Genomic DNA, 11,587 nt, shown 5'->3' with positions numbered 1-11,587 from the left:
TACAGTCCACATATGAGACCACCCAAATGCATCACCAGTGAATTTGAGAATAACACAGTCCACTCACAGACCTTTATTGGCCTACAGACAGCATTCAAATCTTAAAATAACTACTCACAACAGGCTATGTAGATGAAATCTGTAGTTTCCCAAATGGCCGAGACTTTCCTGAGCTCACTAGAGCTGGAGGGAAATGCTAATTATAGGGATTTTCAGCCAAATGAAGACCTGCACTAGGCTGAAGACAAGCAGACAGAGATGAATGCTACTGTTATTTAATCATTCAGTCACTTCCGACTCTTCGTGACCTCATGGACCAGCCCATGCCAGATCTCCCTGTTGCGCTACCCCCAGCTCCTTCAAGGTCAAGCGAGTCACTTCAGTGATACCATCCATCCATCTTGCCCTTGGTCCGCTACCCTTTTTCCTTCCTTTTTCCCCAGCATCGTTCTCTTCTCCAAGCTTTCCTGTCTTCTTATTATGTGGCCAAATTACTTCAGCTTTGCCTCTAATATCCTTCCCTCCAGTGAGCAGTCGGGCTTTATTTCCTGGAGTATGGACTGGTTAGATCTTCTTGCAGTCTGAGGCACTCTCAGAATTTTCCTCCAAACCACAGTTCAAAAGTGTCTAGCTTCCTTTTCTCAGCCTTCCTTATGGTCCAGCTCTCGCATCCATAGTTTACTATGGGGAATATCATTGCTTTAACTATGCGGAGCTTCATTGCCAGTGTGATGTCTCTACTCTTCACTATTTTATCGAGATTGGTCAATACTCTTCTGATTTCCTGTCTAAAGTAATTTTTGTGCCTAGAAATATAAAGTCTGTCACTGCCTCAATGTTTTCCCCCTCTATTTGCCAGTTATCAATCAGTCTGATTGCCATAATCTTGGAGTTTTTAATACTATGTACAGCAATAAGATGCTAAAGGGTACAAGTATAAACACAGGGTCAAAAACAGGCCTTTTAATACAGTACATTCACTTGCATTGCCCCATTCAATCTTCCCTCCCTCACTCCCAATTGGTCCAGGGCCTAAAAGCCAACCAGTGTCTATTGGCTGAGGGGCTTGCTCTGAATGCATGTTGATTGGCAGGGGCTCTTGCGTTGGGGCGAGGGATTCCAAGTTGGTTGGTTTCCAGTGGCCTGAGGAGGCCAAACAGCAAGTGGAGGCATCTCTGGTGGTGGAGAGGATCCTTGATGGCTGCACCTTTTTGGGTGCTTGGAATGGAATTTCTAAAACAATTGATGTGACAAGGGATTAAGTGAGGTTGCCCAAGTCCCAAGAATCTGGCACAATGAATTTTGATTGTCCAGTCCCTGTTCCTAGACAGCAAAAAAAAAAAAAAAAAAAAGGGGGGGGCTCCAGATGTTAATTCAGCAATCATGTCCCTTTTGTGAGACAGGTCACACCTGATGTCTGTGGGGAAATCGCCACTGTTGGTATTTACATGTATAGGGCCAGCAATTTTCCCATAGATCAAGGTGTTCTTGGAATGTTGTTCCAACCTTGGGGGGTTGAAAGAGTCAAACTGAAGTCCCTCTGGCTTACCTTCAGAAAGATCTGTGCAAATAAAAATAAAGATAAAATATAAATATAATCACGAGAGCGGGGAGCAGTGAGGAGTTGGAAAGGAGGGAGATGGCTGCTTTTATAGAGGCAGAGAGTTATGGAGTTGGTTCCTTGATTTCTGACAGATCCGTGTCCGTTTGCCAAGAAAGAAATGGAAACAAAGAGACAGACAGGGAATGTAGCTGCTACAAGGAAGCAGGAGCCATAATGGTGTATCCACATTGTATCCTTTGTTAAATCTGATGACTGGAGCCCTGATAAGTGTGTGGCAAGATGGGCATTTGGGTGCTGCTGCTGGTGTGTGAGTGTTATGAGGACAGAGGAGCGCCACCACCGAGTTGTCTACCCATGTCCTTTGGATAACCACAGATCCCATCCTTGGGACTTTTTATTTTGAGGGTAGGGGCATGGATTTTCGACAACAGCTATACATATACCATGGGTGGTATATAGGAGACCTGCACAACCTGTGGCTCTCCAGGTGTTTTGGATTTCACCTCCCAGAATTCCTGATCATTGAACAAGCTGGCTAGGATTTCTGGGAGCTGGAGTCCCAAATATCTAGAGGGCCACAGATAGTGCAGGTCTAGATATAGGAACAAAGTAAAGGCAAAAGTTTCCCCTGACATTAAGTCCAGTCATGTCTGACTCTGGGGGTTGATGCTTATCTCCATTTCTAAGCCGAAGAGCCGGCGTTGTCCGTACATACCTCCAAGGTCATGTGGCCGGCATGACTGCATGGAGCGCCGTTACCTTCCCACCAGAGCGGTACCTATTGATCTACTCACATTGGCATGTTTTTGAACTGCTAGGTTGGCAGGAGCTGGAGCTAACAGTGGCTGCTCACGGAGTTTGAACCTGGGATCTTTCGGTCTGCAAGTTCAGCAGCTCAGCGCTTTAACGCACTTTGCCACCGGCCTCCATAGGAACAAGACTCTGCCACATATTCATATGCCAGCTCTGTCCCCCCCATCTACTCTGCGAGCAGTATTACAGGGACCAATAATACTACCCACAACAGCAGAGATAATTTACTGTACTTGCTCTTCCTACATCTTTGGCTTTCATCAGTTTCTTGCTGTCCCTCTACTTAATACACACTTCGGAGCATCCATGTGATTGTGTACTGAGCAATTTAGCATCCCTTTTTATGCTGTTTATTTGTGTACACATAATCCTCTATGCTGTTGTCTACTGATGATTGCTAGAGGGTAAATACTTATTTTTGATCTATTGTAGGAAGCCCCTCTGAAAAGCCCCTCTATGTTGTAGATTGGAAAGACAAAAGAGTTTCTATAGAAAATAATTAATGATCACAAATCTGACATTAGTAATAGTAATTCCAAAAATACACCACAGAGGATTTCAACATTTTTTAACATATGGCAAGGGATCTATATGTTGTGATCCTCAAAAAAGAAAATTACAAAGCTAGTCTAGAACAACAGCTGAACTAAATTATATTCACAAATTCCAACCTATTAGTAGAGGTATGAACAAAGATGGTGGGTTTTTGGCACACTACATATATTACTACAAGAGTCCTTGCTGCTGTACATATGTCAAAAGGAATATTCTCAGAGTTTAGAAGCAGGGATAAGGGGAGTGCCTGATGATTCCTTCCTTTTTCCACATGTTTAATTTTAGTAGTTTTACAACAAAGTGAAAGTAGATTGGATTGTATCATACAACAGCAGCACCATATTGCACCACATTCTTTTTAGACTTTGTTGCAGAAGGCTGCCTTTATGTTTCTATTCAAATCATGCAAGAAAAAAAAACTAATGTCAGCAATCAAGTCCCAGTAATTTCCAAGCTTTAAAAAAGAGGACAGTGAACTGATTGTTTTAAAAACATCAAGAATGCAGGCGTAGTCATGCCTTTACCCAGAAACAAAGCTCAGCTCACAGGATGCAAATTAGGTGTCCCTGGAGAGAGATACATTTGGAGCTGAAAAATGGAACCCCCAAAAGCAATCTGTGTTTAGGACACTATATTAAGGAGTGTGGGCAGGAAATTGAGCTGGATCCAGGGGAGATCTCTGGATGCTTTGCAGCTATCAAGGATTTCTCACTTCCACCTCTAACAATAGCAGCAAAAATATGACTGTGTGCCTTCTTCAACTCAACCAACTATACTGTTGAAATGAGGGAATGGGGGGAGCATAACATTTTTGTGTCCAGTGGCTGTGAGCTCTGTTCTTCTTTAGTACTCAAAACAAATTCCTGAGCTCAGTGTCATTTAATTCTAGGTTTGTGTCTTTTGGACCAGGCGAGGGTTAGTGGATCTCAGCATTGTGGTGGAAAAAAACAAAGTAAATTCATGCAAGCCAGGAATCTTCCCACCGCAGAACAGCACGGTATATACACTAATAGAGGCTTATCACTGACAGACTGTGGTGTGTATGGCTCTCACATTCTGTTCATAGCTGAACCAGGACAACTTCCTGTTTGTGGTCCTTGAAGATGCCTTTGACTAGGATTTAAGTACTAGTTTGAACATAAAGACTCAGTTGTTGTTCTATCCTTCCCACAGCTCTTTGCCACTACACCATCAGATTAGACTCTCACAAGAAGTTTTGCAAACATCCCATATTGTACAAGTCTTCTGGCCCTGCTTTACATAGATATAATGTTGATAGTGGTCACCTTATTGGGCAATTAGTTTGATTGATATTATTCCAGTCTGTGTTCATTTCCCACAGCAGTCCTGGACAGTTTTACCCTGAGGATATCTGCCTGCTTCCTTGCATCATGGTCATCAAAATGTTGGTGTCATGCATGCTCATAAATAAATAACCATGGTTCCCTGGGTAACAGGGCTTTTTCACCTGAGCTGATTGCAGAGAAACATTTGTTCAGGGTCAAGCTTCTCACATTCCACAAGAAAAACAATTAAATTTGTTCACAGATGAGAATGAGGAACCAAAGCCAGCTGCATCCTTGAGAATTATTTTGATGACTCTCTGGAACAGCAGATTATCAATAACCTCAGATAACTAAAGATGAGTGAAATAATTCCTGAATAGATCCCAGTTTGACCACTGCCACTTTTTGGAACTGTTCATAGGCTGTGATGAATTTCCTGGAAGAAAAAAAAAGAATATGACATACAATAAACATATTAATAAGTAAACATAGTAGCTGTTTGCATAACCAGTAATTCGAAGTCAGGTCTATTGAAAGCAGTAAATATACTTCTGTCAGAGGAAATGGCCTGTAATAGATTGTCACACGTGAAAACTGTACACTGCATAAACAAAGCTGAGTATATGAAAAGAAAAGCCTACATAATCCTATTAAGATATGCATGCTGAATTTGTAATGTAGGCAGTTCTTTTTACACAGATTAACTATGCAGGTGCATGAGAACTGGATTGTAGATACGTACAGTATGACCCAAGAACCCCGTGGATACCTGAAACCACATATATAATTGAACCCTATATTTTGAGGATCGAATCACACTGGAAGACTAGAGAGGCCCACAAGCACTCCTGGGGGAGAATGTTTGGGGAGCATGGATAAGTGAAATTGTGGATAAGGGGGCTGTACTATAATGACAACTCTAGCTCTAAAAGAAAGGTAAGCATTTTCAGGGGTTACCATAACCATAACTAGAAATCATCAAGTTTGGGATTCCCATGCAATTTTTGATTAATAACACTAATGTGGAGGCAAGTAAAATTTGCAGAAGAGTGAATCAGATGGGAATCAGCCTCTTATCCCTTTCCCCTGACTCACAAAGTCTCTACAAAATGTGTTCCCCTCCCTCCCTCCTTCCCTTTCTCTGGACCGTTTCAGGAACTCAAACTGACCCATTGCAGTACATAAGAGATTAGGGAGAGGGTTTAATCAGCCCTGACCTTGTAGCACATGTATTTGCTAACATGATGTAGTTCTGCTGTTAGGATGTGATGCAGCTTTTCAAAAGAGTGAAGACTTGCTTAAGTTGAATCATTAAGAACAGAGATTTCAGTCAAAAGATAAACAGAAAAAAGAAAGAAAAGATAACAGGATTGGGATGGGGTGCAAAGGTGTATCTAAGGGGAAGGTACAACATTTGATCCTCAAAGGAGAATTCTGCCTCTCCAAAATTAAATTTATTTTCTGTTTCCAAATTTCTAGCATTGTAGGGTGTAGGATGCTGAAAAGGAACTTGTATATTGCTTGGCTTTATTTTTCTTGTATTCTGGGAATGATTACGTCTTCTTCTTCATTGCATTAAATTTTGTTGTATTCCCCAAATTTCTAGCATTTCACTACCTTAAGCTTTCAGATAAGTGGCTAAAAACAGAGTTTGAGCTTCCAAAGAAAAGGGGCCATCAGCATCTCTAAAGGCATGAATGATTCTCAGGCTTGCGTCCTCCTGATCCTGTCCATGTACATTGAAACAAGGCCTGTATTCACACATGCCCTGGAGCACAGGAGACACTCCTCTCCTCTGGAAAGATGTAATTTGGCAGTAACTATACATGAATATCAACACTAAGAGCAAATTATGTGGATCTTGCCCACTCGGTCATCACCCCAGTTGCACTAAAGGGAATGATTCAGATAGTTTTGACCATGTGTGGATCCCATATTTATGTCGACGGTCTGGCGCTTGGATATCACAGGACGGTAGGGATGTGGCCAAAGAGGGATGAGGTGCACTGCCTCAAAATAAGAATTTTGTTGCCCAGATACATTTTCCTGGATTTCCTGAATTGTTAGCATTGTGGAAAATGAGGAGCTGAAAATCACCCTCACCTCTGAATATGCCAGTCACAGATGCTACAACATGGCCATACAACCTGGAAACCATACAACACCCCAGTTATTCTGGCTGTGAAAGCCTTCAAAAATACAGTCATCCTCACCTCAAATCCTTATATCCCCCCTTGCTCGCTTTATCTGTTCCTTTTAGATGGGTGATTGACTGAAATTTAAGTTAATGCGGTGCTAGACATTTGAAGACAGAAGGAATATTTAAGGGAGGAATGCCTTTTTAGGGAAGAGGCAATGCTTTCACAATCTGCTGTCCTTCCACCATGCAGGACAGAGAAGTGGTACCTATGTATGGATTTTAACTTGGATATGTTTTAAATTTTGTATGTGTTTTTATTCTGTAATGTTATGTTGTTTTTATATGACATGGCGGTTGTTAGAGCGGTCCACCATTTCTGTTATGGCTGACTATGAGCTAGTCTGCAGTGCCTTTCATGTTCCTTGATTCGTGTCTGGGCAATACAGCTGCGTTTGGTGGTCCCTATGTATACTTGTCCATAGCTGCATGGTATATGGTAGACTCCTGCAGAGGTGAGAGGACCCCTCTTGTCCTTTGCTGAACGTAGCATTTGTTAGATCTTCGTAGTGGGTCTGTAGATAGTTTGTAGGTTGTGTTTCTTCATCAGCTTCCCTATGCGGTCAAGTGGTTCCCATGATGTATGCTAGGAACACCTTCCTTCTGGGTGGATCTTTGTCTTTACTCTCATGGCTTGTTCTTGGCCTTGCAGCTCTTCTGATGTCTGTGGTGGAGTATCCATTGGCCTGTAGAGCCCAGTTTAGGTGGTTCACTTCACCTTGGAAGAAGTGGGGTTTTCAGATTCTATTTGCACGGTCTGGCAGGGCATTAGGAAGAACTTTCTGGGGTTAGCAGTGGAATAGCCTTCCCCAGACTTTGAAGGGAGTCTCCTTCTCTGGAGTTTTGAATGCAAAGGTCAAGCATGCTTCAGGTTGTATATTCCTGCATAGCAAAATGGTGTTGGGCTGGGTGGCCCTTGGGGGTCTTGTCCATGGGAGGAAGCGACTTGCCTAAGTGTTGTCGAAGGCTTTCATGGTCGGAATCACAGGGTTGTTGTGTGTTTTCCAGGCTGTGTGGCCATGTTCCAGACATATTCTCTCTTGATGTTTCGCCCACATCTGTGGCAGGCATCCTCAGAGATTGTGAGGTCTGATGGTTGTTGTATGTTTTCCGGGCTGTATGGCCATGTTCTAGAAGTATTCTCTCCTGATGTTTCACCCACATCTATGGCAGGCATCCTCAGAGGTTGTGAGGTATGAAGAAACTAAGCAAGGAAGGTTTATATATATATATCTGTGGAAAGTCGAGGGTGAAAGAAGAACTCTTTGTCAGTTGGAGGCCAGTGTGAATGTTGTAGTTAATCACCTCAATTAGCATTGAATAGGTTCATCTCCTGGCTTCCTGTGGGGGGGGGCATCCTTTGTTTAGAGTGGTTAGCTGCCCTTGGTTCCCATGTCTTTATTTACTGTTCTAAACAAAGGATGCCCCCAGGCAGGAAGCTAGGAGATGAAGCTATGCAATGCTAATTGAGGTGATTAACTACAACGTTCACACTGGCCTCCAACTGACAAAGAGTTCTTCTCTCACCCTGGACTTTCCACAGATACAGTAGAGTCTCAATTATCCAACATAAACGGGCTGGCAGAACGTTGGATAAGCGAATATGTTGGATAATAAGGAGATATTAAGAAAAAGCCTATTAAACATCAAAATAGGTTATGATTTTACAAATTAAGTACCAAAACATGTTATACAACAAATTTGACAGAAAAAGTAGTTCAATACGCAGTAATGCTATGTAGTAATTACTGTATTTACGAATTTAGCACCAAAATATCATGATGTATTGAAAACATTGACTACAAAAATGCGTTGGATAATCCAGAATGTTGGATAAGCGAATATTGGATGAGACTCTACTGTATATATAAACTTTCCTTGCTTAGTTTCTTCATACCTCACAACCTCTGAGGATGCCTGCCATAGATGTGGGGAAACGTCAGGAGAGAATACTTCTAGTACATTGAAGTCAGGCAGGCTCCCTCCCTCCTATCCTTCCGTAGGAAGGTTAAAACTTGGTTATGGGGCCAGGCTTTTGAATAATAACTGACAGCGTTAATTATTATCATGTACGCTGAACTCAATCGACAGACCCAGTTTTTTTTTGGAACTGAACACGCCTACCTGTATTTTATAATGTGTTTTATGAATACTGATGTAAGTTAATAATTTTTTAACTGATTTATATTGCACTGTATAATTTTTATATATGTGTTTTATTGTAAGCCGCCCTGAGTCCCCTGTTGGGTGAGAAGGGCGGGATATAAATATCGTAATAAATAAATAAATAAATGGCCATACAGCCCGGAAAACATACAACAACCCTGTGATTCCGGCCATGAGAGCCTTCGACAACACATTGTGAGGTCTGTTGGAAACTAAACAAGGGAGGTTTATATATCTGTGGAATAATGTCCAGGGTGGGGAAAAGAAAGAACTCTTGCCTAGTTTCCAATATACCCCACAACCTCTGAGGGTGCCTGGGTGAAACATCAGGAGATACTATTTCTGCAACATGGCCATACAGCCCAGAAAACACATAACGACTTGCCTAAGGTCACCCAAGGGTTTCTATGGCTGAGTGGGGCCTGTCTCTAAAGTCTCCACAGAAGACAGACTCATTGGTTCTGCTCTCAGCCTTGGCATCCCGGAGTCCTTGGGTTTTGGAGGGGCCAACACAAATAAACCTTTCCTTCCCTTTGCGTGTGTGTCATAAATGCAAGCCCAGCAGTCAGTCAGTCAGTCAGTCAGTCCGTCCCTCCCTCTCTCTCGTCTGGAATGTGCCGCGAGGGCGTTTTGGGAGAAGAAGCCGTCCAAACAGCCCTTCTTTCCCCTTCCTTCTCCTCCAGCTCCTCCTCCTTCCTCCACTGCGCTCTTCTTCCCCCGCCATTTTCCCCCTCCTCAAAAACTTTCCTACTCACCTCCTATCTCTAGTGTCAAAAGAAAGGGACAATGGAGGATTTGATGGTGGCGGGGGGAGGGGAGCGTTTGTTGCCTCACAGGAAAATGGTGGTTTATTATTTTTTTCACGCGAATGCGCCATTTCCTCTGAAAATAAAGCATTTCTTTGGGCTGCTGCTTCTGCTGCTGAGGGGGCTTTTTCTTGCTTCAGACGCAGGACAAAGAAAGAGTGGTTATACTCCCGCTCTTTTTTCTCTGAAGCTTTTCTTTTGGTGGAAATAACCCGGAAGTAAGCCCGCCCTTTTTTTTTTTTTACAGCAACTTTTCTTTTAACTGGACGCCCTTCCACTCAGCCCTGTAACACAGAATATCAAGGCAGAAAATCCCACGATATGGACTTTGAACTGGTTTATCATATACAGTAGAGTCTCACTTATCCAACATAAACGGGCCGGCTGAACGTTGGATAAGCGAATATGTTGCATAATGAGAGATTAAGGAAAAGCCTATTAAACATCAAATTAGGTTATGATTTTTCAAATTAAGCACCAAAACATCATGTTAGACAACAAATTTGACAGAAAAAGTAGTTCAATACACAGTAATGCTATGTAGCAATTACTGTATTTACGACTTTAGCACCAAAATATCACGATATATTGAAAACATTGACTACAAAAATGCATTGGATAATCCAGAATGTTGGATAAGTGAGACTCTACTGTATTCCAATTCAGGTAATGTGGAATTTTATTCAGCTCCGTGGAAGGGGCCTGGGTATTATGTTATAATATAAACGGAATGTGGAAAGTTTGTGTCCTTCAAGAAAAGGGGTGAGGCAATGGGGGACCCCTTACTGCTGCATCACACCAGAGCATGGATCCACTTTAAATCCGGTTTCTGCCTCCTGCAGAATTCTGAGGTTTGTAGTTTGGTGAGGCCCTGGACCTGTCTGGCTGAACTGTTTAAAGCCTCCCCCCAAAGTAAATGTAAAGTGGATTTACAGTGGATCCAAACTCTAGTGTGATGAGGTCCTGAGGCTCAGCTAAGGCTGCATCTATAATTTTTGCCTCTATATATATTGCGCTATGCTCAGACTCATTGTTCTGATATGTGTCAAAGCACCGAGCTGCTAAACTTGCAGACCGAAAGGTCCCAGGTTCAAATCCCGGGAGCAGAATGAGCACCTGCTGTTAGCCCCAGCTCCCGCCAACCTAGCAGTTCGAAAACTTGCCAATGTGAGTAGATCAATAGGTACCGCTCTGGCGGGAAGGTAATGACGCTCCACGTAGTCATGCCGGCCACATGACCTTGGAGGTGTCTACGGACAACGCCGGCTCTTCGGCTTAGAAATGGAGATGAGCACCAACCCCCAGAGTCAGACATGACTGGACTTAACGTCAGGGGAAACCTTTACCTTTTTATGCTGTTATATGGTTTTATTGTTTATATTGCTTATATTGGTTTTAATGTATAACTGTTTATTGTATGTGACATTGGGCTTGTTCCCCATGTGAGCCGCCCTGAGCCCCCCTGGGAGAGATGGGAGCGAGATATAAAAATAAAGTATTATTATTATTATTATCCCAGAGGTTCTCACCATGTTGTTCCCCAGATGTTTTGGCCTTCAACTCCCAGAAATCCTAACAGCTGGTAAATTGGCTGGGATTTCTGGGAGTTGTAGGGCAAAACACCTGGGAACCCACAGGTTGAGAAACATTTATCTACACTCTGGAATTAATGCAGCATAGTAGCACTTTTAAAGTGTCATGGCTCAACGCTAGGGAAGACTCCTTTGTCAAAGAGGAGGGCTGGTGCTTCACTCAAACCACAACTCCCAGGATTCCATCGCAGTTTAAAAGTGTTGCCAAACTGTATCAATCCTGGGTTGCTGTGAGTTTTCCTGGCTGTATGGCCATGTTCCAGAAGCATTCTCGCCTGACGTTTTGCCCACATCTATGGCAGGCATCCTCAGAGGTTGTGAGGTCTGTTGGAAATTAGTCAAGTGGGGTTGGTATATCTGTGGAAGGACCAGGGTGGGAGAAAGAACTCTTGTCTGTTTGAGGCAAGTATGAATGTTGCAATTAATCACCTTGATTAGCATTGAAAAGCCTTGAAACAATTAGGGCCAGCTAACACCTTCCAAGCAATGGTATTCCCCATAGTAACCTATGGATGTAAGAGCTGGAACATTACGAAGGCTGAGCAAAGGAAGGTAGATGCTTTTGAACGGTGGTGTTGGAGAAAAATTCTGAGAGTGCCTTGGACTGC

At 42.8% G+C, this 11,587-nt stretch overlaps 1 long non-coding RNA gene across 1 annotated transcript; it reads right to left on the bottom strand.

The window, feature by feature from the left end:
- Nucleotides 1–875: 875 nt before the first annotated feature.
- LOC134296341 (uncharacterized) lies at nt 876–9,558 on the bottom strand. Its single transcript, XR_010003054.1, has 2 exons — nt 9,103–9,558; nt 876–4,654 (listed from the first exon to the last, which is right to left on the bottom strand). It is a non-coding gene; the product is annotated as an uncharacterized LOC134296341 (long non-coding RNA).
- Between the last annotated feature and the right edge of the window lie 2,029 nt (nt 9,559–11,587).

This window comes from Anolis carolinensis, chromosome 2 (genome assembly GCF_035594765.1).
Source record: "Anolis carolinensis isolate JA03-04 chromosome 2, rAnoCar3.1.pri, whole genome shotgun sequence".
NCBI classification, from domain to species: domain Eukaryota; kingdom Metazoa; phylum Chordata; class Lepidosauria; order Squamata; family Dactyloidae; genus Anolis; species Anolis carolinensis.
Note: the sequence above shows the minus strand (reverse complement) of the source record. Positions and strands in the feature narration are given on the sequence as shown.